General features: G+C 43.4%; 1 protein-coding gene across 1 annotated transcript in view; it reads left to right on the forward strand.

Moving 5' to 3' along the window:
* Positions 1–22,707, forward strand: part of PTTG1IP (PTTG1 interacting protein) — a 268,479-nt gene that overhangs the window by 163,052 nt on the left and 82,720 nt on the right. The gene's annotated exons all lie outside the window — the stretch shown is intronic.

Consider the following 22,707-nt stretch of genomic DNA (forward strand, 5'->3'; position numbering starts at 1 on the left):
AAACCATTAACACATACACATCATGTGTGTCATCAAAGGCAACCCTTGGTGCTGCCCTTAGTTTTTACTTTCAGTTTCACTTCAGAGCCTTAATAACCTCAGAGGAAGAAAATCTGCACTATACAGGTGGAAACATCCTCCAATCAGGCAGACACCATTGACCTTTAATATGCAGTACACCTGTTTACATGGAATGTGTTAATTGAGCTCCATAGCCCAGCTAATGTAAGGCGATGCAGGGGACAGTTTATACTCCTAAGAGATTCCAGGTTACACTGCAATCAAAGAGTGTAGTATACAGTTGAGCACTAAAAACTAACCAATTAGGGAATTCAGAAATGCTATACACTCAAGTGGAATGTTTATCCTATGTGGCATTTTGGTACTCTTAGCACACCTTCTTCAGGCATTCATGGACTGATGCTCTACCACTATACATTTGGGACCTTGGGCCGTTTTCATAATATGTAGTGCAACACTAAGAATGGTATTATTGATTAAGTACTTCATTCAACATTTAGTATTTCATAGATGCACAGGTTTTGAATTATTCCCTGTGCACGGACTCAGTATTTTTTGTTACATTAATAAAGAAGAATTAACCTACCTTTATCAATGCAATAGCTGTCCACTTCATTATTTGGGCTTTTGGCTCGAACAATGCAATGAGTTGGCTACCAGCCTTAGCCTTCAAAGTTAAAACTGTAGGTCTTGCGAGTCCTTGGATACAGTGTCTTCAATTATTGTTCAAAGGTTTGACCTCAAAAAACACTTGACAGGTCCTGGTCAAGAAATGGAAACTCAATTTCACACAATTTGAAATACCAATTTTGATATGCTGATAAATGCTGACGGAAAATTAACTTGCATAGGGCTCAGTTTATGTGGAGATTGCCAAAATCCTTCCATACTATCATAACTACCTCACTCTCTAGATTTTTCCTGCTTCTCCTAATTGTGTGAGTTCAAGAAATTGCCAAGAGGGCGCTCGTTGGCAACTGCAATGCATGAATAAACAAGAAAATATTTGTGGATTTTCTTCATTACAAATGTATTTTTCCTTTACACCCTCATCACGTGTGATTTGAAATTTAAACACTGACTGCTAGGACCTAAATATTAGTTGAAGAACACTGGCAGTTTTTCCTAAACTGCCACTGGACAGTTTTCCAAAGATGAATCTGCAACGGCCACTGGCATTTTTCTTTTGTCTGAGGGAACAGAATGACTGAGCGACCAAGGATTTCAAGAAGGCTACAGAAACGTCCTCCCCAATGACTGGTGAAGGGTGTCTCCAGCTTTGCAGCAGACTTTTATCAAATGATCTGACGATTACCCCATCATCTAAGGTCCACCTGGAACACCCACATCTAACACTACTGTAGTAGAATTGTTGTTGGCCTCTGTCTACTTAGCCTCCTCTTTCAGGTCCCTATAGGACCAGGACTGATACTCTCATTTCTCTCTAGTACCGCAGTGAGTAGAAAAAAACTGAAAGTGCAGCCCAGAGTAATTGCCATTGGCTTAGATTAACTAAAGTATTCTGGCCATCAATCTTTTTGTTTATCAAAGACGCCACAGCACCCTAGAAAATGATCGTGAATAAATTAGTCCTCCAATGAAGTTAAGTAGTCGTGGGTTCTTTTAATGGTAGACATGGACATCGTATCCATAGGATGGTCGTTGTTCCATATTCACAGCCATCGTAATCATAGGATGAACATAGTTTCATAAACACAGCCAACATGTGTTCCATCACAACGTATGACTTCTTCAAGGATGCAAGATATATATATAACAATTAAAGTATTCAATCCTTTTCCAAAAGTCTTTCAGGACGATAGCAGATAGCATGACTCCTGTGAGCTTCACATAGTGAAACATATGTCCAACCCGAAGAGGGGACAGGTAGTGAGATACCCCTCTATTCACGGGCAAGAAAAGTCACCAGACTTGATTGTGAAGACACGCAAGTTGCTATGCTTACAAGACATACCAGCATGAGCAAAGGTGTCAAAAGTGTCCACCACATAACAGTGTCATAGGAGCAAACTTATTGTGGGTAGATATTAGACCCATCACCATCATTAGTGCATTTATGTGCTGGATCTACCCAAGATAAGAGGGTGGTGGTGAATCAAAACAATGAAGGAGCAGAGAAATCATACCTTTTTAGTAGTAAACACATTCTAAGTAGTATCAGTGAATAGCTGGAAAGGGGATGTATCTTAAATAGTTCAGATTGACTCCCAAGTATGCGAAGTATAGGACCAAGTGCACATCAGCCCAAGTGAAGGGAACTCACCATTTGGTAGGCGCAGTATGCCCTGGGGCATATGGGGTCACTCGGAGTTATTAGGGTGCAGTGAGGACCCAAATCTCTGAGACCATAGTAAGTCTCTTGCTTATGGGAAACCAAAATAATTTTAAACAAAAAATGTTAATGTAGCAATGAGTATCGAGGGTGTTAATGGCAGTGGTATGTGAAATCTCATTATTGAAAGTGGGCCAAATGGTGGTGAACATAATGGTAACGCTGTAATTAAAAGATGAGCATGCGACCAAAGCAGCCAAAGCGTGTGGGGTTAGCCAGTAAAGTTTACAAAATGGTGTCCATGTAGTATGGCAACATGTGGGCAAGGATTAAACGTGCGTTGGATTAACCGTGGGGTCATAATAGTCTTGGTGTAGACAATAAAAAGTAAAGCAGGTATGCCTGTAATGGTAGATATACGTATTTGCATTAGGCATAACAGTAAGTAACGAACGAGAGACGTATGCACTGGGGAAAATCTCCATATAACATTAGCCTGTGTCGTAGAGCAATGACCAAGCCCACTAAAAAGTAAAACCGCTGTGCCTGCATTTGCATTGTATATAACAGTACAGTGTGGAGGAAAACTATAAAAGCAGAGAAGTACCTCCGTATTGCATAAGCCTGTGCCGATATGCAAAGGCCATGCACATGTGAGAAAAGGGGAGCAGGAGCGACGGGGTGCAACTAAAAACTGAACCCAAGTGCACGCTGTGGTTCTGAAATCGGCAGCAACGTTGGTGACATGTTCGCAAAGTAGAAAATGGTTGCTTACCTCGGAAACAGAAAACGTAAGTGGTGCGAGCGAGGACGTCTAGCATGTAGCCACCGGAGTAGGTGGGACGCATAAGAACCCTGTAGCCATAGAGAAGCGAAAGGGGGGGAGCCAGAGGCGGAAACACAGGAAACTGTGGCGTCCATCTTGGAGTGTGGTTGGACAAGCATAGTGTGGTTAATTGCTGTACTGTAAGGCTTGTGAGAAAGAAGAATGAGTAATGGGAAGGCAAGACTTGATACCAGTGGTAGAGTTGTGACCATGCAGAGTGTACAACTGACCTCCTATTAAACGAAACCTGTGGAATGGTTTTGAGAATAAGCAGAGAAGTCTTTCATTAAACAGAGTACAAAAAGAATAACAATGTCAACTCTAAGGACAATTAGAAACAGCAAAAATTTCAAACAATGAAAACAGTGTATGTTAGCGAGTACAATGCAGTAGTGTTCTGCCTAGTGTATAGCAATAAATGCGAGGAACAGAGATACGCACAATGCTACATCATGTCTTCGGATGATTCAGAAGGTTGTCACCGCAGTAGATGTAGTGCCAAACAACAATGTATAAGTAATCAAGAGAGAAAAACATTTGAAACAATGAAAAAAAAACAGAAAGAACTGGAAGGAGCATCGTTAGATAGTGTTACAATGGAGAGAATATGATAATTACATAGAGGTACAAAATATGTACTAAAGAAACACATGCAGTTCCCTGTCAACGTTCAAACCAAGGTCAACTGCACAAAGTTTAATGATCCACTTAGCTTCACATTTCCTGAGCTTGGAGACCAAGCCTCCCCGCCCTCGTATCCCTAGTGATGCGTGTGAGGTCATGGAATCTGATCCCCATAAACTTAGAGCCCGCATGTGCCGAGTTGTAATGGGCAGCCGAGGGTAATTAGGGTGGTTGTTCCTAATAGCTCCAATGTCTTCCTGCATCCGTTCATTTAGAGGGTGAATGGTGCTTCCCGTATAAATTAGACCACATTGACAAATGATGCAGTAAATTGTGAATTTGCTGTTGCATTTGATGAACTGTTGTTCGTCATATACATGTGCAGAGTTGTAAGAAAACGTCACCTCTTTGTGCGTGGCAAATTAACAGACATTGCAACATGAGCATCTAAAGAAACCACAAGGTTGGGGGGAGTTAGCCAGGTGATGGATTGGTTTTGCGTTGGTCTCAATATAGCTGGGACATAACTTATTTTTAAGTGTCTGCCCATGACTATAAGTAATCTGCGGCCTGTCCTTGATATGTTTGTGTAGTGTTTTGTCCAGTAACGGAAGATGCCAGTGGTGTTTAAAAATGCGGGGTGTAACATGACTATGTTGATTGAATGCAGCAATCATGTTGACATGTCTGTCTTTAGACCGTGTGTCAGTCCCCTGGGTCTGAGGAGGGAGGGCGGGGGAGACTCCTATCAGTGCCAGGGAAGGAATTCCGTGGCACTGATAGTGTCTACTGCCATGGTTTTCATGCTTGCCACGAAAACCACAGCAGTAGGCGGGGTCAGTATCCCAAGTGTGGTATTGTGACGGCCTCGTGGCTGGAGACCAAAGTCTCCAGCCCAGCGGCCGTTACCACCCTCTCGGTCGGAGTGATACATTGGCTTAATGTCATAATTTGGGAAAAGGTACTGCCAGCCTGTTGGCAGTACTTTTCCCCAAATTACCGCCGACCGCCAGGATCGTAATGAGGGCCATAATGTATTATTGGCTTACATGCCCTTAATCTTATGTATTGGCACTTGGTTAGTGCAGTGCCAGCGCAAACGTGTGATAAAACACCTTTCAGCACCAAAAACAACAAGCTGTGATGTCATTCACCATGATGTCACTTGTATACTGCCCCACTTGGTTAGTACCCCCACTTCCTATATTTTGTTTCACTTCCTCTATCCCAATCTGGAAAAGTCACCATAAGGAGAAGGGGATGATGCCTCTCCATTCTAACAATGTCACTCATGCTTTATTTCCCTGGTTGTGTTTTACCTCTTCTGCTTGTAATAACTTGTGCACAGCTGTTAAGATGGCACAGCAATTGTTTTCTTTCTTAAAGACTCTGGCGCCCTCAAGGCTTAGACCGTACGCTTTAAAGACTATAAATAAAGGACAATAAACACAAAGGGCTTACAGTTTGGGATGGAAAGATGCTTTTGTCTATTACATTTTTAGATATTTTCTTAGAGAAGTTTGCACTTCTACAACTACAGTGCTGTCTGAACTGGGTTATTTGTTTTATATACTGTCCCTCTAATTGACTGATTTGGATAATCAGAATGCCTAGCCTTAATAACAAGCTGCAAAACTGGAGAACACAAGAAGGATAAGTGCCAAATGCTGTACACTGTACTGCAGGTCACGGATTAGGTAGTTGGTCATAGTGAGGAATACCCAGGGTTATGGATAGGCTAAAGTCACTGTCCGCATTAACGATCCTGGGACTAAGCAAACCTTAATTTTGTCTTTGTTGAGCCCCTGCCGTGACTTCAGTTTGTAAGATGCACTATATTCAGGGCCACTAAAATAATGCAATTGTGTGGCTGCAGCATTTTTGTATAATTATAGATTTGCCACATAACCAAAAATCTGCAACCAAAATACATTGTTTATAGCTCATACGGTTGAAATATTACTAAAACCCACCGCCACATGAAAATGCGCAGTGAAAGGCCGTTCTTGTCACCTTTCTGTTGCTTGCTGTGAGTGCATGTGCTAGCGCTTGCGTATTCCTTGGTTTTGTACAGTAAAGGGCTTGGAGCCTGCCTGTCATTTACTGTTTGTTGGCTTGCGTGGCACTCTTATCTACAGTCTTGTAGTTCGTCACTGTAAGCCAAGCATCATTTCCGTTCCTCTGTGTGGAGCAGGTACCAAGCACTGATTGATTCAACTTAATCTGTGCCCCTCCGTTGCTCCTGACGTGAATGAGATACTATTTTCTTCTTTTTAACTTCTGATGCCCTGCCTTTTTTGCTTTAGTGGTAAAACAACGCTATGGAGAGGCAAATGCCAATTATCTTGGTAGTTATGTGCTGCTCTCGCTTGAATGGTCAATTTCTTGGCACACGTATCCTTGGCTGCAGCGCACAGAGACCTTACACTGCTGCACACAGTGGGAAAAAATTAGAGGGAACATTGGTTATGTCCAAGCTATATTGAGACCAATGCACAAAACCAATCCATCACCTGGCGACCCCCCCGAACCCCACCCCCCTCCTCCCAACCTTGTGGTTTCTTTAGATGCACTGGTGATGTTTTCTTATAACTCTGGACACGTATATGACATACATCAGTTAATCAATTGCAACAGCAAATTCACGGATTACTGCATCATTTGTCAATGTGGTCTAATTTATATGGAAAGTAGCATTCACCCTCTAAAGGAACGGATCCAGGTACACATTAGAGCTATTAGGAACAATCACCCTAATTACCCCTTGGCGGCCCATTACAACTCGGCACATGCGGGCTCTGAGGTTATGGGGATCAGATTCCATGGCCTCACACTCATCACTAGGGATACGAGGGGGGGATACCTGGTCTCCAAGCTCAGGATATGTGAAGCTAAGTGGATCACTAAACTTTGTGCCGTTGACCTCGGTTTGAACGTTGACAGGGAACTGCATGTGTCTCGTTAGTACATATTTTGTACCTCTACGTGATTATCATATTCCCTCCATTGTAACACTATCTAATGATGCTCCTTCCAGCTCTTTCGCTTGGTTCGTTCTTTCAGTTTTTTAACATTGTTACAAATGTTTTTCTTTCTTGATTACTTCTACATTGTCGTTTGGCACTAAATCTACTGCGGTGACTAACTTTCAAGTCATCCGACGACTTGATGTAGTATTGTGCTTATCTCTGTTACTTGCATTTATTGCTATACACTAGGCAGAACACTATTGCACTGTACTCGCTAACATGCGCTGTTTTCATTGTTTGAAATTTTTGCTATTTCTAGTTGTCCTCCGGGTTGACATTGTTATTCTTTTTGTACTCTGTATTTTACCTATACATATGTATGATCTGTTTGATGAAATACTTCTATGCTTATTCTCAAAACCATTCTACAGGTTTAGTTTAATAGGTCAGTTGTGCACTCAGCATGGTCACAACTTTGCCACTGGTATCAGGTTTTGCCTTCTCATTACTCATTCTTCTTCTTTCTCACAAGCCCTATAGTACAGCAATTAACCACACTATGCCAGTCCAGCGTCACTCCAAGATTGCCGCCACGGTTTCCTCTGTTTCCCTCCCCTGGCTCTCCCCCCCCCCCTTTCCGTTCTCTATGGTACAGAGTTCTTAAGCGTCCCGTCGACTCCGGTTGCTACATGCTAGACATCCTTGCTTGCACCACTCACGTTTTCTGTTTCCGAGGTAAGCGACCATTTTCTACTTTACTAACATGTCACCAACGTTGCTGCCGGTTTCAGAACCACAGCGTGCACTTGAGTTCAGTTTTCAGTTGCACCCCGTCGCTCTTGCTCCCCTTTTCTCACATGTGCATGGCCTTTGCACATCGGCACAGGCTTATGCTATACCGAGGTTCTTCAGATCCACAGCACGCATTTGGGTTCAGATTTTAGTTGTACCGCGTCGCTTCTGCTCCCCTTTTCCCACACGGGCATGGCCTTTGCGTATCGGTACAGGCTTATGCGATACGGAGGTACTTCTCTGCTTTTATAGTTCTCCTCCACATCGTACTGTTACATACAATGTAAATGCAGGCACAGCGGTTTTACTTTTTTTTGGGCTTGGTCTTTGCGCTACGACACAGGCTAATGCTATACAGAGATTTTCACCTGCGCATACAGCTCTCCTTTGTTACTTACTGTTATGCCTAATGTGAATACGTATGTCTACCATTACAGGCATACCTGCTTTACTTTTTATTGGCTACACCAAGACTATTAGGACCCCACTGTTAATCCTGCGTAATTTTGTTCCTTGCCCACATGTTGCCATACATGGACACCATTTTGTAAACCTTACTGGCTAACCCCACACGCTTTGGCTGCTTTGGTCGCATGCTCGTCTTTATATTACAGCATTACCATGATGTTCACCACCATTTGGCCCTCTTTCAATGATGAGATCTCGCATACCACTGCCATTTACACTTTCAGTAGTCCGATACATTTAAATGTTTTGTTTAAAAATATTTTGGTTTGCCATAGGCAAGAGACTTACCATGGTCTCAGAGATTTGGGTCCTCGCTGCACCCTAATAACTCTGAGTGACCCCTGTATGCCCCAGGGCATACTGCGCCTACCAAATGGTGAGGTCCCTTCACTTAGGTTGATGTGCACTTGGTCCTATACTTTGCATACTTGGGAGTCAATCTGAACTCTTTATGATACATCCCCTTTCCAGATATTCATTGATACTACTTAGAATGTATTTACTACTAAAGGTACGATTTCTCTGCTCCTTCATTGTTTTGATTCACCACCCCCCCCTTATCTTGGGTAGATCCAGCACAAAAATGCACTAATGATGGTGACGGGCCTAATTTCTACCCACCATAAGTTCGCTCCTATGTCACTGTTATGCGGTGGACACTTATGACACCTTTGTTCATGCTGGTATGTCTTGTCAGCATAGCAACTTTCGTGTCTTCACAATCACTTCTGGTGACTTTGCTTGCCCGTAAATAGAAGGGTATCTCACTACCTGTCCCCTCTTCGGGTTGGATGTATGCTTCACTATGTGAATCTCACAGGACTCGCTCTATATGCTATCGTCCTCAAAGACTTTTGGACTAGGATTGAATACTATAATTGTTATATGTATCTTGCAACAGCTGTGTTTATGAAACAATGTTAATCCTATGATTATGATGGCTGTGAATATGGAACAATGACCATCCTACGGATATGATGTCCATGTCTACCATTAAAAAAAAACACGACTACTTTACTTAATTGGAGGATTCATTTATTTACGATCATTCTCTAGAGTGCTGTGGTGTCTTTGATAAATTCTGCTTGGTGTTTCAAATGAACACCAGATTACGCTCTGGGGTAGTGGAGCTCATTTCACAGCATTGCACCATAGCTTCATTTCAACAATTAATCTTATTGACTTCTACACATAGGTTTGGGAAGTGCACCCCGTCAAATCACCACTACCCATTCTTTCAATTTTTTTCTTTTAAACAACGAAGAACTGCAGTCATTGACCAGTAACATTTGCATATTACAGAGTTCTTGTCTCATTTATACACACATGTACACAATGAAACTTCTTTCATGTTGCTAAGAGGAAATATACAATACTTCTCACCCGTGGGCCAGATTCCTTTTCTTTCTGCTGCTTAATTTGAAACAATGGAAGTGAGAGATGTTAATGAGACTTATTGTTCAGAACTATTGATTTGAGCTGTTGTTTTAACACTGGTTTCTTGGGGAGACAGTACAAAAATATACTGGTGATGTACCGAAATTATAGAGCTCTGCCTTGGTGTGGTTGGTGATATCCACGATTCAACAAATATTAAGTGGTTAGTGGTGATTGTCTTTATTTCAGTTACACCTTTTACGAGGGTTATATCTAAAATATCAACATCGGAGAAAGTGGCCACCTTCGTAATGGCAGGTTACAGCATTCCTCGAACAGTTAAGATTAACAATACACTAGTCCTTTGGGCGTATCTTTGTGACTCATGATACAAACTGATCATTATGGAATAAAAAGATGGAGAAATAATAATCCTTTGCTATGCGCAAAGTGCAAAGGCCAACAACGAAGTTTGTCACTGTTGGTCTTGAAGCACTGACAAAAAATAAAAATCATAGATTGCAGAGAGAGAAGAGCCTTCCAAAAAGAGCAAGCCTTTGGTGCTGTAGACGCGAAGAGGGGTGAAAATGTGCAAATTCATGAGTGTCGTACAGAAATCAGCAATGTAACATGCTGAACAAAATCTAGAAGTCATTCCTTAATTAGACTTACATCCCGCTTTTGTTTAACAGCAAATCGTTTTGGGTTTGAAGTGTATCTTGAGTCACTGATGTGCAGTTCAACACTGAAAATTTTGAGTTTTAAATAGGTGGCTCTATCAGTCGTGATAGGGACAGCACAAAGTCAAAGGTCTCATCTAATCCTTTATAAACCGTTCATTCTCTTTCACCTGATCCTCTAAGAACCAATACTATGTGACTGAAGAGGTGAAACCACCATGGTATACCAAATTATAGCATCTCCACTGTGTGATCTGCCATGGTACAATGCTGCCTTACAAAGGCCAGAGTATAAAATAAATATGGAGAAAGCGAACAGAAGCTAATCGACCAGAGTAAATGTTTCATCCAAGTACAATCACTAGCGTGCCCCAGTGAACGAGATCCAATATTAAGAATTTTATGGCAAATTAGAGCTTTATATCCCCTGCCACAGAAAAAAGAATGGGACCTCTATTATTTGGCTTAATGCATTGATGTGGAATTACCAATCTAGTTTTTGTTTTGTCAAAGTAGCAGCCGAGAACTAAGCTAGAGCTTTCAGCAATTTTACTTCAGGTACAGGTAATGTAATTTCTGAAAGAACTTACCCCCAACTTTTCAGCATTTAATCTTGAAGTACAGATATGTTTGTTTCTATGAAGCTTTTGTAGAAAACCATTATGCAATACCACTATTTTCACCCTGGAAAGCAGATGCAGCTTCTCAATAGGCATCCATACACAAACAGTATTTGCCAGTTAAGATGAGACACTTGTAGAATTGGGAAAAATACTGATAAAGAGCTATAGATGAATCGCTCTTTGGGCACAAAGACATTTAGAATATGACCGTAAAATGCATGTTAACCATATTGACACTGACTCCATTTCACTAGCTATAGGGCTCCTTGACTTCCATAACAAACAGCAACATGGCCTGAATTTTCTATTTATGCTGTGCTGAATGCTGCTCCTCGACCCTGTGTTTCAAGGCAATACAACTGGGTTTTAAAAAGATATGTCTGTCTAAGTTGAAACAGGATACAACTTCTGAAACTGAAAAATAACTGGGGCTTGACTGCTTAGCAAGTACTGACTGTGACACTGTCTGCAGAGCTCCCCTTAGTTTGAGACAGCTAGTGAGAATTTTCCCAGTGCACGATTGTTTGATCATTCTGGGTTACTAACCTTCAACTTTGTGGTTAGCTCACACTGGGGGCATTCGCTCCTAATACGTTAATTTGGGCCCCGTAGGAGAGTTACAGTTTCCACGTGCAAGTATTATTTTTTTTTCAAGCACATTTTATTAAATATATCATGCATTACAGTACATGTGACATTCAAGGACTGTGTTGACAGATATGCAGTCGATCAGGAGTTAGAAATAGCATTGGCCTCATTGTTATGGCAATGTAGTTATATTGTGTGCATATCAATATCTTCTGAATGTTTAGGATGAGAGAAATAAGGTCCACATATCTTCATTCATACTGTCTTACACTCTTCTATCTTCTAATGTATGATGTAAACTAGATATCCCCAACCCCCTTCCCTCCCACTGTGCCTGATGTCTCTCCATTATTTTTACTGTTTCCTGTCAAGTTGAGGATGAGTGTCCCAAATGGGGGGTCTTCTATCCCCCGCTAGCCTTTGCAGGTATACATGTGCCACCACATGGCTGTGGTGCATAGCATCCTTGCCCCCAGGTATTTAAGGGTAGCTATTTAAGCAGATATTTGCTGTGTGGGGGGGGGTGGGGGGGGGGGGGGGTTGTCACCCTCTGATGAGTATGTATCCTGTTGGTCAAGTGCCGTCACCAGTGCCTCCAAGGATGTGGCCCCATCTATTGATTCCTGCCCCTTCTTCCTTTCTGCAATTTAATCACACTCTCATAGTCAGGCCATTTCAGCAACTTCTGCCCTCATTTGACGGTCCCCGGGGGCTCTTCCATAGGCAAGCTATTTCCCTCTTGGCCAAGATGAATGCTAAGTCTTGGAATTGACTTGCGATTTTTGTTTTGGTGGTGTGGGGGAACCAACTAAGGAGACAGTATCCCAGGGTGCAGGGGATCTCGCTCTCTTATTATCAAGGTTAGCGTTCCAGTGATTTTCTCCCAGTATTCTAGTAAGTGGGTGCAGTTCCAAACCATGTGTAAGAACTGTGCTCGGGGCTCCCCTCAACGGGTACATTTCGCCTCTTCCTGGTCCAAATATCGGCTAAGCTTGGCTGGCATGAAATATGCTCTGTGGAGTATATAAAGGTTAATTAATTTAAAGCTGGCATTGCGGGATACCTTGGGTGTGCGCTCCAGGATGCACACCCAGTCCTTGTCCTCAATAGGACTTCCCAGGTCCTCCTCCCATCGTGACTTAAGGGCCATTAATGGAGTCAGTAACTAGTCTCTGTCGCCTAGACAAGCAGGTGACCAACTTGAACTTTCCAGTGACACTGACCAGATATTAATATACGTCAGAGTGGGGTGGTGCCACAAACCCCAATTTCCAGTATCAGTGGATGTTGGCTGTTACCGCTCGGTGCAAAATAAATTGCCCCTGAGCCAGTTAATAGTACTGCTGAAAATCTGCAAAGGCCAGAATGGTTTCTGCTTTATATAACGCATCCATTGTTTTTGCTCCTGCGACTATCCAATCCTGAATTCCCCTCCAGTAGCCGTCGTGTGGGTGCACTAGTGGAAACTGCATTGGGATGTCAGGGAAGTGTGGCAGTTTGTTTGTTCCTTTGGAGGCAAAGGTCCAGCAGCGCAGCTCGACAGACTTCCAGCGTATCCGCTGCATTCGGGGAACAATAGCTGACAGTCTATGGGTTTCTGAGGCTCTGATGTGTAAATTGCCATTGGGCTGTAGCCTCCTTGCTCTCCATTGGGTCAGCCACTGTAGTTGTCCGCTATAGATTGATTCAAAATCTAGCCTGGACATAGCTCCCTCCATTATCGGTCCTCAGAGTTTAGCCAGTGCCACACTCCTGTGAGCCATGCCCCCAAAGGAACCCCGTTATAATTGTCAAGATCCTTGAAGCAAGAGCGTGGGATCCATGGCGGTAATACTACAAAATAGTAGAGGAGGCACCGCAAAGCTAACATCTTTAAGAGTGCCCCATGACCTGCTACCGATAATTGAAGCCTGCTCCAAACCTCAGTGCTACACCTGAGCCATCTATAGCTTTTCCCACATTGCCCTCCAGTACATCCTCTGGCTTTGGTATATTTGTACTCCCAAATATGGTAAGCACTGGGACTCCTAGCATAATGACCCCAGGCTGGGTGGTCGGTCCCGCATAGGTGCTGCCGAGAAGATGCAGGATTTTTGCAAAATAACGTGTAGGCCTAATGATTCTCCAAAGCATTCCAGAAGGGACCGAGCTCCTGCAAGTGCTCCTCCCTTATCCTGAAGGAAAAGGAGGAGGTCCTCAGCGTAAAGCGCAATATGGTACTCTTGATCTCCCACCCTTGTACCGTAAAATGAGTCTCTCTTCCAGGCATGGCAAGCAAGTGGTTCCGTTTAAAATGCAAAGAGCAGGGATGACAGGGCTACCCTGTCTCTTTCCTCGCTCAACTGCATATTCCTCTGAGATAATCCCGCCCGTGCGGACCCTTGCTTGTGCATCCTTATACAGACGTTTTGTCCAGGCTCCAAATCCTTCACCCAGCCCAAAGTGTCTCATTACTTCCTGCAGATATGGTCACTCTAGGCTGTCAATCACTTTTTGATGTCAGTGACGAAGATCACTGCTGTATTCTTATCGTCAGAATCCGCTTCCAGCACAGACATCAGATGTCTTAATATTCAGAGCTGTATTTCTGCCTGGGATGAACCCGGGCTGATCTCTATATATTAGAGTGGTCACATGTTGCATCAGTCTGATGGCCAAGATTCTACTAAGAATGTTATGATCGATGTTCAACATCAACAGGAGGCGGTATGATGTTATGTCCGTAGTTTCCATCCCAGGCCTTAGTAGGTGTACTCTGATTGCTTCCCTAGTGGAAAGTGGGAGGGAACCCTCATGTTTGGCTGCCTGATAGAGAGCTAATAATTTAGAGGGTAAGCGTTCCATCAATCTGGAGTAAAACTCCGCTAGAAGGCCATCCCTGCCCGGAGATTTCTTCTTGGCCATTTGCCTTATTGCAGCCCTCATCTCTGGTAGCATTATGTTCTTGCCAAGGTCTGCAGCTGCCTGTGGCGGTAGTACCGGGATTTCAGCGTATGTTAAGAAATGCATTTAGTGCATTAGCCCGTTAATGGCAGTGTTGCGATATAAGGTAGAGTAATATGCATGGAACCCCTCATTTAATAACCATCTGTCTGTACAGTCTGTCCCCAGTGGCTGTGGCCAATTAAACTATCACAGAACCCTGTTTGGCCGCATTTGCCAGCCATGCTAGTAGTACCCCCACTCTATCCCGTTCAGTGTGTGCCCGTATCATGTAACCGCTACTTTTTCCCTGGCTTCCAAGAGCTCAGCTTGGATTCCTGGGTGGTCTGGCCTCCTCTTTTCGAAGGTTTTCAGATCTCTCTCTCTGCCACCTCAATATCTCAAAGTAGCATCAGTCTCACCCTTTGACCTCCGATATACAGCAGCCACTAATTACAGTCTTGAAAGCTTCCCACTATGTCAAATGGGACAAGGTGGTACCGGTATTCTCGGAAAAGTAAGAGTCTTTGGTGACTCCAGAAGTGGTGTGAAACACCGGGTCTTCCAAGGACTCTGGGTGCAATCGCCAGGTCGGTATAGCAGGCCTGGGTCTGTACCATCGCAGTCCCAGCACAAGGGCATTATGATCTGAGACAGTTCTTAGTACTCAGTGAGTGCTACCGTCTCATGGATATCCGGGGAACATAAAATGGCATCCAATCACACATGTAGGTCGTGCATTACAAGTAGAATGAATAATCCAGTTCCTCACCATGTTGGGGGTGCCAGGAATAAACCAGTCCTCATTCCCTTTGCCAGGCAGAGAACGAACAGGCTCCCCTATAAATCGGGGAGTCCTGCAAGGGAGGATGGGAAATGTCTTTGATCAGACACACAGTTCTAGCCCCCACCCAGAATGATAGATATGGCCATGTGAAGGGCTAGGACCCTGGGTAATATGGAAAAGAAGGCTGTCTGATCTGTGTTGGGGCCATATATACTTCCTATAGTAATGTCATGACCATCCAACCTCCCTGTTATGATCACGTATATTCCCTGTGAATCAATCAACTGGCTAGTGGACTTGAAAGGGACGCTGCTCTGATCCATTTCAGGGCTTCTGGGGCATAGGAGGAGTATGTGGTGTAATAGAGTTGTCCCCTCCATTAGCGCTTAAGCGCAAGCCCTTCTTTGGGGGTAATATGTGCTTTCTGGAGCAATGCAATCTGGGTCCCCACCACCCTTTATGTGAGAATAATTTGTGTCGTTTGTGCATGGAATGTATCCCCCAGATGTTCCAAGATAGCAACTTGAACGTCACACAGGATGCCATGATAGTCGGACATTGCAGTATGGTGTTGAGGAAATAACCACCTGACGCTCAGGAATAACTCCCTCTTCTCATCTCTAAGGCTCAGTGTAAGTCTTTCTTGGAAAAACCTAAATACCAATCAAACCAACTCCGCAACCCTAGGACAAGTAGTCCAACTCTAGTCATTCAAACAGTCAAGCATGCAACAGTAAGTCATGGAAGCACCAACAAAACTGTCTCTCCAACTCTTTCTTAGGGTAAGCCCCACTCCGGTGCCGCCCCATCACGCCCAGTAAGTCCAAATGCATGGTTGCTGTCCGGTTGCAGTTCGTACCTCAGACTCCCTGACTATGGACAGTGACTCAGTGCCATTGTACATCTCTTAAAGGGACAGGATTTGCAGCCCCTTTATTGTCATATTGTTTGTGATAGATTAACTCATCGGCTGTTCTGGGGGTAATGTGTGGCGAGGGGGGAGTCTGATTCTCCAGTGCTGTCTTCCAGGGACGTAACCGTGTCTGCCACCGCATCTGCATTGGGTGATGTAAGATGTAAGGGGGGTGATGCTCGTTTCTGCCCAGTGTGGCCACTTCCTCTGCTGCTCTCCAGGGCCCTCGCTGGAGCTCCTCATCGGAGGGGGCGCTGGGTCTGGACCTCCAGCAGGGTCTACGTGCTTGTGATACATATTACTCTGATACATCATAACACTCACTTTCTAGTACTGATGATGACTTGACAATTTATTTATTTATTTCAAACTAGGGTCTAAATCAGGGGTCTCCAACTGGTCGATTGCGAGCTACTGGTAGCTCGCCGACAACCTCTCAATAGTTTGCGGCCTGATGCCCACTTCTATATTCTGTCTTTCATTTTCTTAAATTGTAGGCCTTTTTGACCTCTTATCTGTTCTTGCCCGCTGTCCCATACACCAACTTCCCTCTTTGGCTATTAAGCTTTGCTGTGGAGGGGTGTGGCAAAGAGGGTGATGTCAGCCCAGCATGAGCAGTGCTAGATTGCCCATGGGGAACCAGGACACCTACCTTCTGCTGCCTGGCACCACGCTTTTATCCTGCACGACTTCTGCAGCTGGCGCGTCAGCCTTGGAGGCCTATTGTCCCTACGAACCGCACCACAGGAGATGAAAAGCTCAGCACTATAGGCACAAAAAGATTGCCGGTAAAATGTTTGTGGCATAGAGATACTTTCTTTTGAAAAAGATGTCTGAGAAATGCTTTATTCGAGGCATCAAAATGCAAGAGATACTTTTTTTTTTTTTTTTTTAACATTTGAAATGCTGATTTAATTTAATCATGTAAATTAAAGCAGCATTTCACAGGGATCTCTCATTTTTAAAGTACATTGCAAGTTATTACTGGCCAAAAACCGGAGCCAGGAACGTGATTTTACATTTCTTTTCATAAAATTTGAATGAAATAATGAGAGAAATGTAAAATAGCTCTATGGCTCCGATTTGTGCCTAGCGACCGCTTGCAAGATATACTTTATTTATTTAAACTAAAACCATGTAAAACGCTGCCTTAATTTAATGAAATAATAGAAGAAATTTAAATTAAAGTGTTAAGTTGGCACAATAAACCTAGAGCTTAACACGTCCCTTTATATTTACCCCATTTGAAAGAAGTACCTAGCCACTGTAATGGCTATATTTTTCTGTTTTAAATGTGGCCATTAAACAGGGAAAGACGAGACATGAACCTACCTTAAGTGTATGACCCTTTGCTTGCAAGAGCACGGATTTCAAAATAATGCAAATAGGGACACAAAAGTCATACAAAAATGATAACTTAAAAAAAAAAAAAAATCACAACTTTTATTTCTCAAACATGGAGAAGCATATCATCAGAGGCATCAAATTATAACACTGCATTCAGAGGCATTTTTAGAAGACACTGTTTTTAAACACGAAACAGTTATAGACTCCCACCGTCCCTGATGACAATGCTATATTAATGAACTAAGAGGCCAGTCATGTGTACCATAAATGTGGCATAGCTTATTACCACATGGAGAAACGTTATGGTCTGTCAGGTACAGTGCACACCCTGAACTCAATCATTTCAATGTGCCGTCATGTGTGATAATAAAGGGAAAAAGGCATGGTGTAATAATTGTATTGCAGCATTTATATAGCGTTTATTACCCTTATGTGGGGCAATGAAGCACTTTATTTCCATGGCTAAAATGTTATGCCATGTAGGGTGTGTGATTTGAATGGTGTTGTCATTGTTTTCTGAACCTATGTGAAAAGTGTTTCCATGTCATGCGTGATGACCACCAAGGTGTTATGGGATGCAGCAGTACGCTGGATGACAAGGTATAAAAGACAGATGTGCTCTTTATGGTTTTCGGTATGCTGGTAGCAACTCTGCAAGCCTCTATAATTTATTATGATTGTAGTCTACTTAGTTGGTGACTGCAAAGGTCAGGATCTCACAAAATATTTGAAAGGAAAGCCAGGACTAATGTCAGGTTTTCTTGTTTCACTTTGTGCATTGCATACACTACATTAGTAGCTCTTTCTCCGTAGTGGCCTTTTAATCAATGAAGCTGGGTATGGAGGGACTCTGAGAACAGTGAGAACAGTACACAAGTTGTTCGGCCTTTAGTACCTCATAATGTTTTTCACTGATTGAAAGTAGCTCTCACTACAGAAAAGGTTGGAGACCCCTGGTCTAACTGATGGCTATATAAAAGTTGCAAAACTATAAATACATTGATTGCTCCACAGAACTAAATATTATTGATTTGATTAGTCTTCAACCTAGAATGTGTTTTGCCAGTTGCCTTTCAGTGTGTAGGGATCTACTTTTCCTTTAGAAGTGCTTGTAACATGATTCCTGTTACTGCACGTTTTTCACTCAGCACTGCGCCATTCATCCAATATTTGCACTGTGTTTTTTGTTTATGTCTTTTTGTATGGCTCGAACAGAGTATGCCTTTGCTCTGTGTTCTTAAATAATTGGATTTTAGTATTTACTAAATTTCTGTGTCATAAGAGATTCAGTTGTGGTGATCAAAATGTATGTGCAATGAAGAACGCAGAGTAAAAAGACTGAGTTTACAATATATACATTTTGGAGCATTAATTAACATGGGGATTCATGTGCAGTGCTTTATTCCGCCATCTAGTGGCTGAACCTCAAATCGTTCTTGTAGTCTCTCCTTTTTTTTCTTCTTTTTTCTCCTTTCAGTGTCACTGACCATTAGGTGGCTTTTTCTTCTCCCTTTGATGTCATGTCAGACATACTCCATGGAATTCCATGTGCATGGTCACTGTCATCAGATTATTTTTTCCCGCATTGGGTGAAGAAACAAGAGGAAGTTCTTCAGAAAAATCAAGAGGATCTACCGACAGACGTCAGGCAATGTGAAGAATATTTCTCACTTAACCTACAAACCAACAAAGCATGTCAAACCTCAGGTATCACTGACGAAAAAGAATCTTCAGTATGACGACCTTCAGAGAAACCTGAACATGTGGTTGGAGAATGTGCAACCAGGACCCCTGGACAGACAAAGGAAATGTAGAATGCTCCCTTTAGACTATGCCCAAAGTGCCATTCCAAGTTCGTACAAGGTCTGTAATGTCCATCTTCCAAAGCTTCTTAATGCTGACGCCTTCAAAGCATGCGCTGAGTCCCCCGACCCATAAAGTAAGAGCAAAACAAAGTTGGGCGCACAACACAACTATACTGTTGCAGCAGAAGCAGCCCTCACTCGGGGAACTTGGTCTGTCTGGCTGCAGGGAGGAAAATGCCTAAGAAACGGAGGTGGCAAAAGTGTTGATGTCAAGAAACCTGAAGGTTTCTGTAAGGTGATGAAGGCAAAGAGAGGAAAAGACTCAGGTTGCATCTCAAAGCTGCAGCAGCAGTTCCAAGCTGAATGCATTGGACTTAAAGTTCATGAAGAATGCATCAGCACTGAAACACTTTGCGACCGAAGGGCAGGAAAAGCAAAGCGTACCCCAGAGGTCTGAGCAAAATAAAACACTGTTGGAAGTAGTCAGATACTGGCTCAATGCTGAAAAGACCAAGGGAGGGTGTGTGAAATAGGAGGCTTAGAATCTGAAGACAAAGGACCTCATGATGCTAAACAACAAGCATCCATGTTTTAGAGGTAAATCTGATGCCTCAAGTCTAAATTAGCAGCCTACTTACAAAGCAAGAGACACTTTGAGTCATTCAGGTGCTCTTCTATTATGAAGAGAATCAAGGCATGGAGGCATCTTTCAGGAGCTAAGCCCAGGAAGGGGATTGGGAAGATTCCGATGCTGATTCTCCAGAGGAGGTAATCAAATCAAATCCCTCAACACCTTTGCTGCCTAATGTCCTGGCATTCAACGGTACACTAATTGAAAGGGCAGCTAACACCTGTTGGATAGCAATGAAAGAACAGGCAGAACCTTATTTTTTACTAGAAACATTAATGCTATGCCAGAAAATAGAGTATCTGCCTGAATGAGCTTCCTCAAAGACAGTGACCTCAGGGTCGAAAATAAATATAAACACTCCTCCAGGGACACCACTGTCAACAGTGGCAGAGCAATGGCAGACTTTATTATTGTGATGAACAGCTAGGGAGAGGGCAAAAGCCCCTTCTTCCTCAGGCTTTTTTTAACCAGTCAAGGAGAGTAAGAAGGTGGAAATTATTGGTAGAAAGGAGGAGAGATCAGCAGCTGCGCAGTGAAGGATTGCTAACTCCCAAAGCTCTCTTCAACAGTCATGGGCCCCAGCTCTGGGAACAGATCAGAGTTCATGCAACATCTTTCCCAACAATACAAAAAGAGGGAAAAAACAATCATTCAGGAGGGAAAGATCATCCCCAACACCTTAAATCGGTGCTGGATGCTGCAAGCACTGCAAGCAAGCAGATGTGCACTGTTGCAACCCCGAGGCAAATGCTTGGCTTTGAGTGTCTGGCTTTAAAGGTACAGGCTTCTTTAATTAAACATACTTTTCATAGGGTACACAAAGCAAACTGGGTAGTGGTGGTAAATAAGGTGCGCTTCTCAAATGTGATACAAGTATGAATATAGCGTATTTAGCAAAAAACTGTGTTTGCAATGCAGTTAAGTGCGCTCCACTACCCAAGAGCGTATTTTGGTGTTCAAAAGAACACTTCACAAAATTAATTACAGACACCGCAGCACTCCAGGAATACATAGATAAATAAGTCCTTCAGGTAAGTTCAATTATGATATGTTCCTTTTTTGGAGACATCGCCATCAGTCCATCAAGTGATCATCGGTCCTTAACCAGGGCCATCGTATTCAATTAGATGAACATTGTTACATGAGCAAGCCAACACGTGTTTCGTCACAACAGATTACGTTTTCAAGGCTGCAAGATATATACGATAGATTATGGTAATCAGTCCCTATCTAGGAAAGTTTGAGGATGATAGTATGGGTTCAAATAGTGAAGCATGCAACAACAAAAGAGAAGAAGTGGTGAGCTGCATATATACCAATAAGAAAGGAAGCAGTGAGAAAAAGGATTGTGGAAGCACGATATACATATATATATATATATATATATATATATATATATATATGTTCGATGGCATGTGTAGCTGCAGATACACATGCTGTGCACAGTCCGCCATCTGGTGTTGGGCTCGGAGTGTTACAAGTTGTTTTTCTTCGAAGAAGTCTTTTCGAGTCACGAGACCGAGGGACTCCTCCCATTTCGACTCCATTGCGCATGGGCGTCGACTCCATCTTAGATTGTTTTTTTTCCGCCATCGGGGTTCGGACGTGTTCCTTTTCGCTCCGTGTTTCGGGTCGGAAAGTTAGTTAGAATCTCGGAAAAAATCATCGGTATTGTTTGCGTTCGGTATCAGGTTAGTTAGAACAAATCGACACCGAATTTTGAAGAGCTCCGGTGGCCCTTCGGGGTTTTTTCGATCCCCCGTCGGGGCCTGGTCGGCCCGGCCACGTGCGACTTCAAGGCTGATGGAACGGACCCCATTCCGCTTCTGCCCAAAATGCCATAACAAGTATCCGTATACGGATCAGCATCTGGTCTGTAACTTGTGCTTGTCCCCCGAGCACAAGAGGATACTTGTGAAGCCTGTCGAGCGTTTCGGTCGAGGAAGACGCTGAGAGACCGAAGAGCCAGGAGACTACAAATGGCATCCACGCCGACAGGTCAAGAACGTTTCGAGGAGGAAGAAGAAGCTTTCTCCATCCACGAGTCGGATTCTGAAGAACTCGACGCCGAAGACACACCCCAAACCGTGAGTAAGACGTCGAAAATCAAGACTCACGAGAAGTCCACAAGAGCCCAGGGGACGCCACCGCCAACAGGCCATGGCTTAACCCGAAAACTAGGTGACCGATCCAAGGCACCGAAAAAGGGCATGCTGGTGTCGAAGTCATCCGACTCCGGTTGAGATACCGCCACACAGCAACCTCGGATCCGAGACAGCGGCTCTGAGAAACTTCGGCACAGAGACAGCGGCACCGAAGAATTTCGGCACCGAGACACCACGCCGAAAACAAAGAAGGTTTCTTCGGAGCCTAAAAAGACTTCCGAAAAGGTTTCGGTTCCGAAACATCCAGCCTCGGAGCCGAAAACTAGTTCCTATACAGAGGAACAAGGATTAACCTCCCAATTACATAGATTTGGAGAGGAGCTTCAAGCTGTAGAGCCTGACTACACGCAAAGAAGGCTTCATATTCATGAGGACACAGGGAAGATAACCACTCTTCCCCCAATCAAAATAAAAAGGAAACTTGCCTTTCAACAAAAGGACAAGCAACCACAGCAAAAGTGGCAAGGAAAACAACCCCACCACCGTCTCCACCACCATCAATACATGCATCAATAGCAACAACTCCACCACTGATGCACTCACCAGCTCATACTACAATGAGTCAGGATGATCCCGATGCATGGGACCTTTACGATGCCCCAGTGTCTGACAACAGCCCAGACTCCTATCCCACAAAACCGTCACCACCTGAGGACAGTACATCCTACACACAGGTGGTCGCAAGGGCAGCCGAATTTCACAACGTCACCTTACATTCTGAACCAATTGAGGATGACTTTCTGTTTAACACCCTATCCTCCACCCATAGCCAGTACCAAAGCCTTCCCATGCTCCCAGGAATGCTAAGACATTCAAAACAAATATTTCAGGATCCAGTTAAAGGCAGAGCCATAACTCCAAGGGTGGATAAAAAGT

The sequence above is a fragment of the Pleurodeles waltl genome, chromosome 3_1 (assembly GCF_031143425.1).
Source record: "Pleurodeles waltl isolate 20211129_DDA chromosome 3_1, aPleWal1.hap1.20221129, whole genome shotgun sequence".
Taxonomy (NCBI): Eukaryota; Metazoa; Chordata; class Amphibia; order Caudata; family Salamandridae; genus Pleurodeles; species Pleurodeles waltl.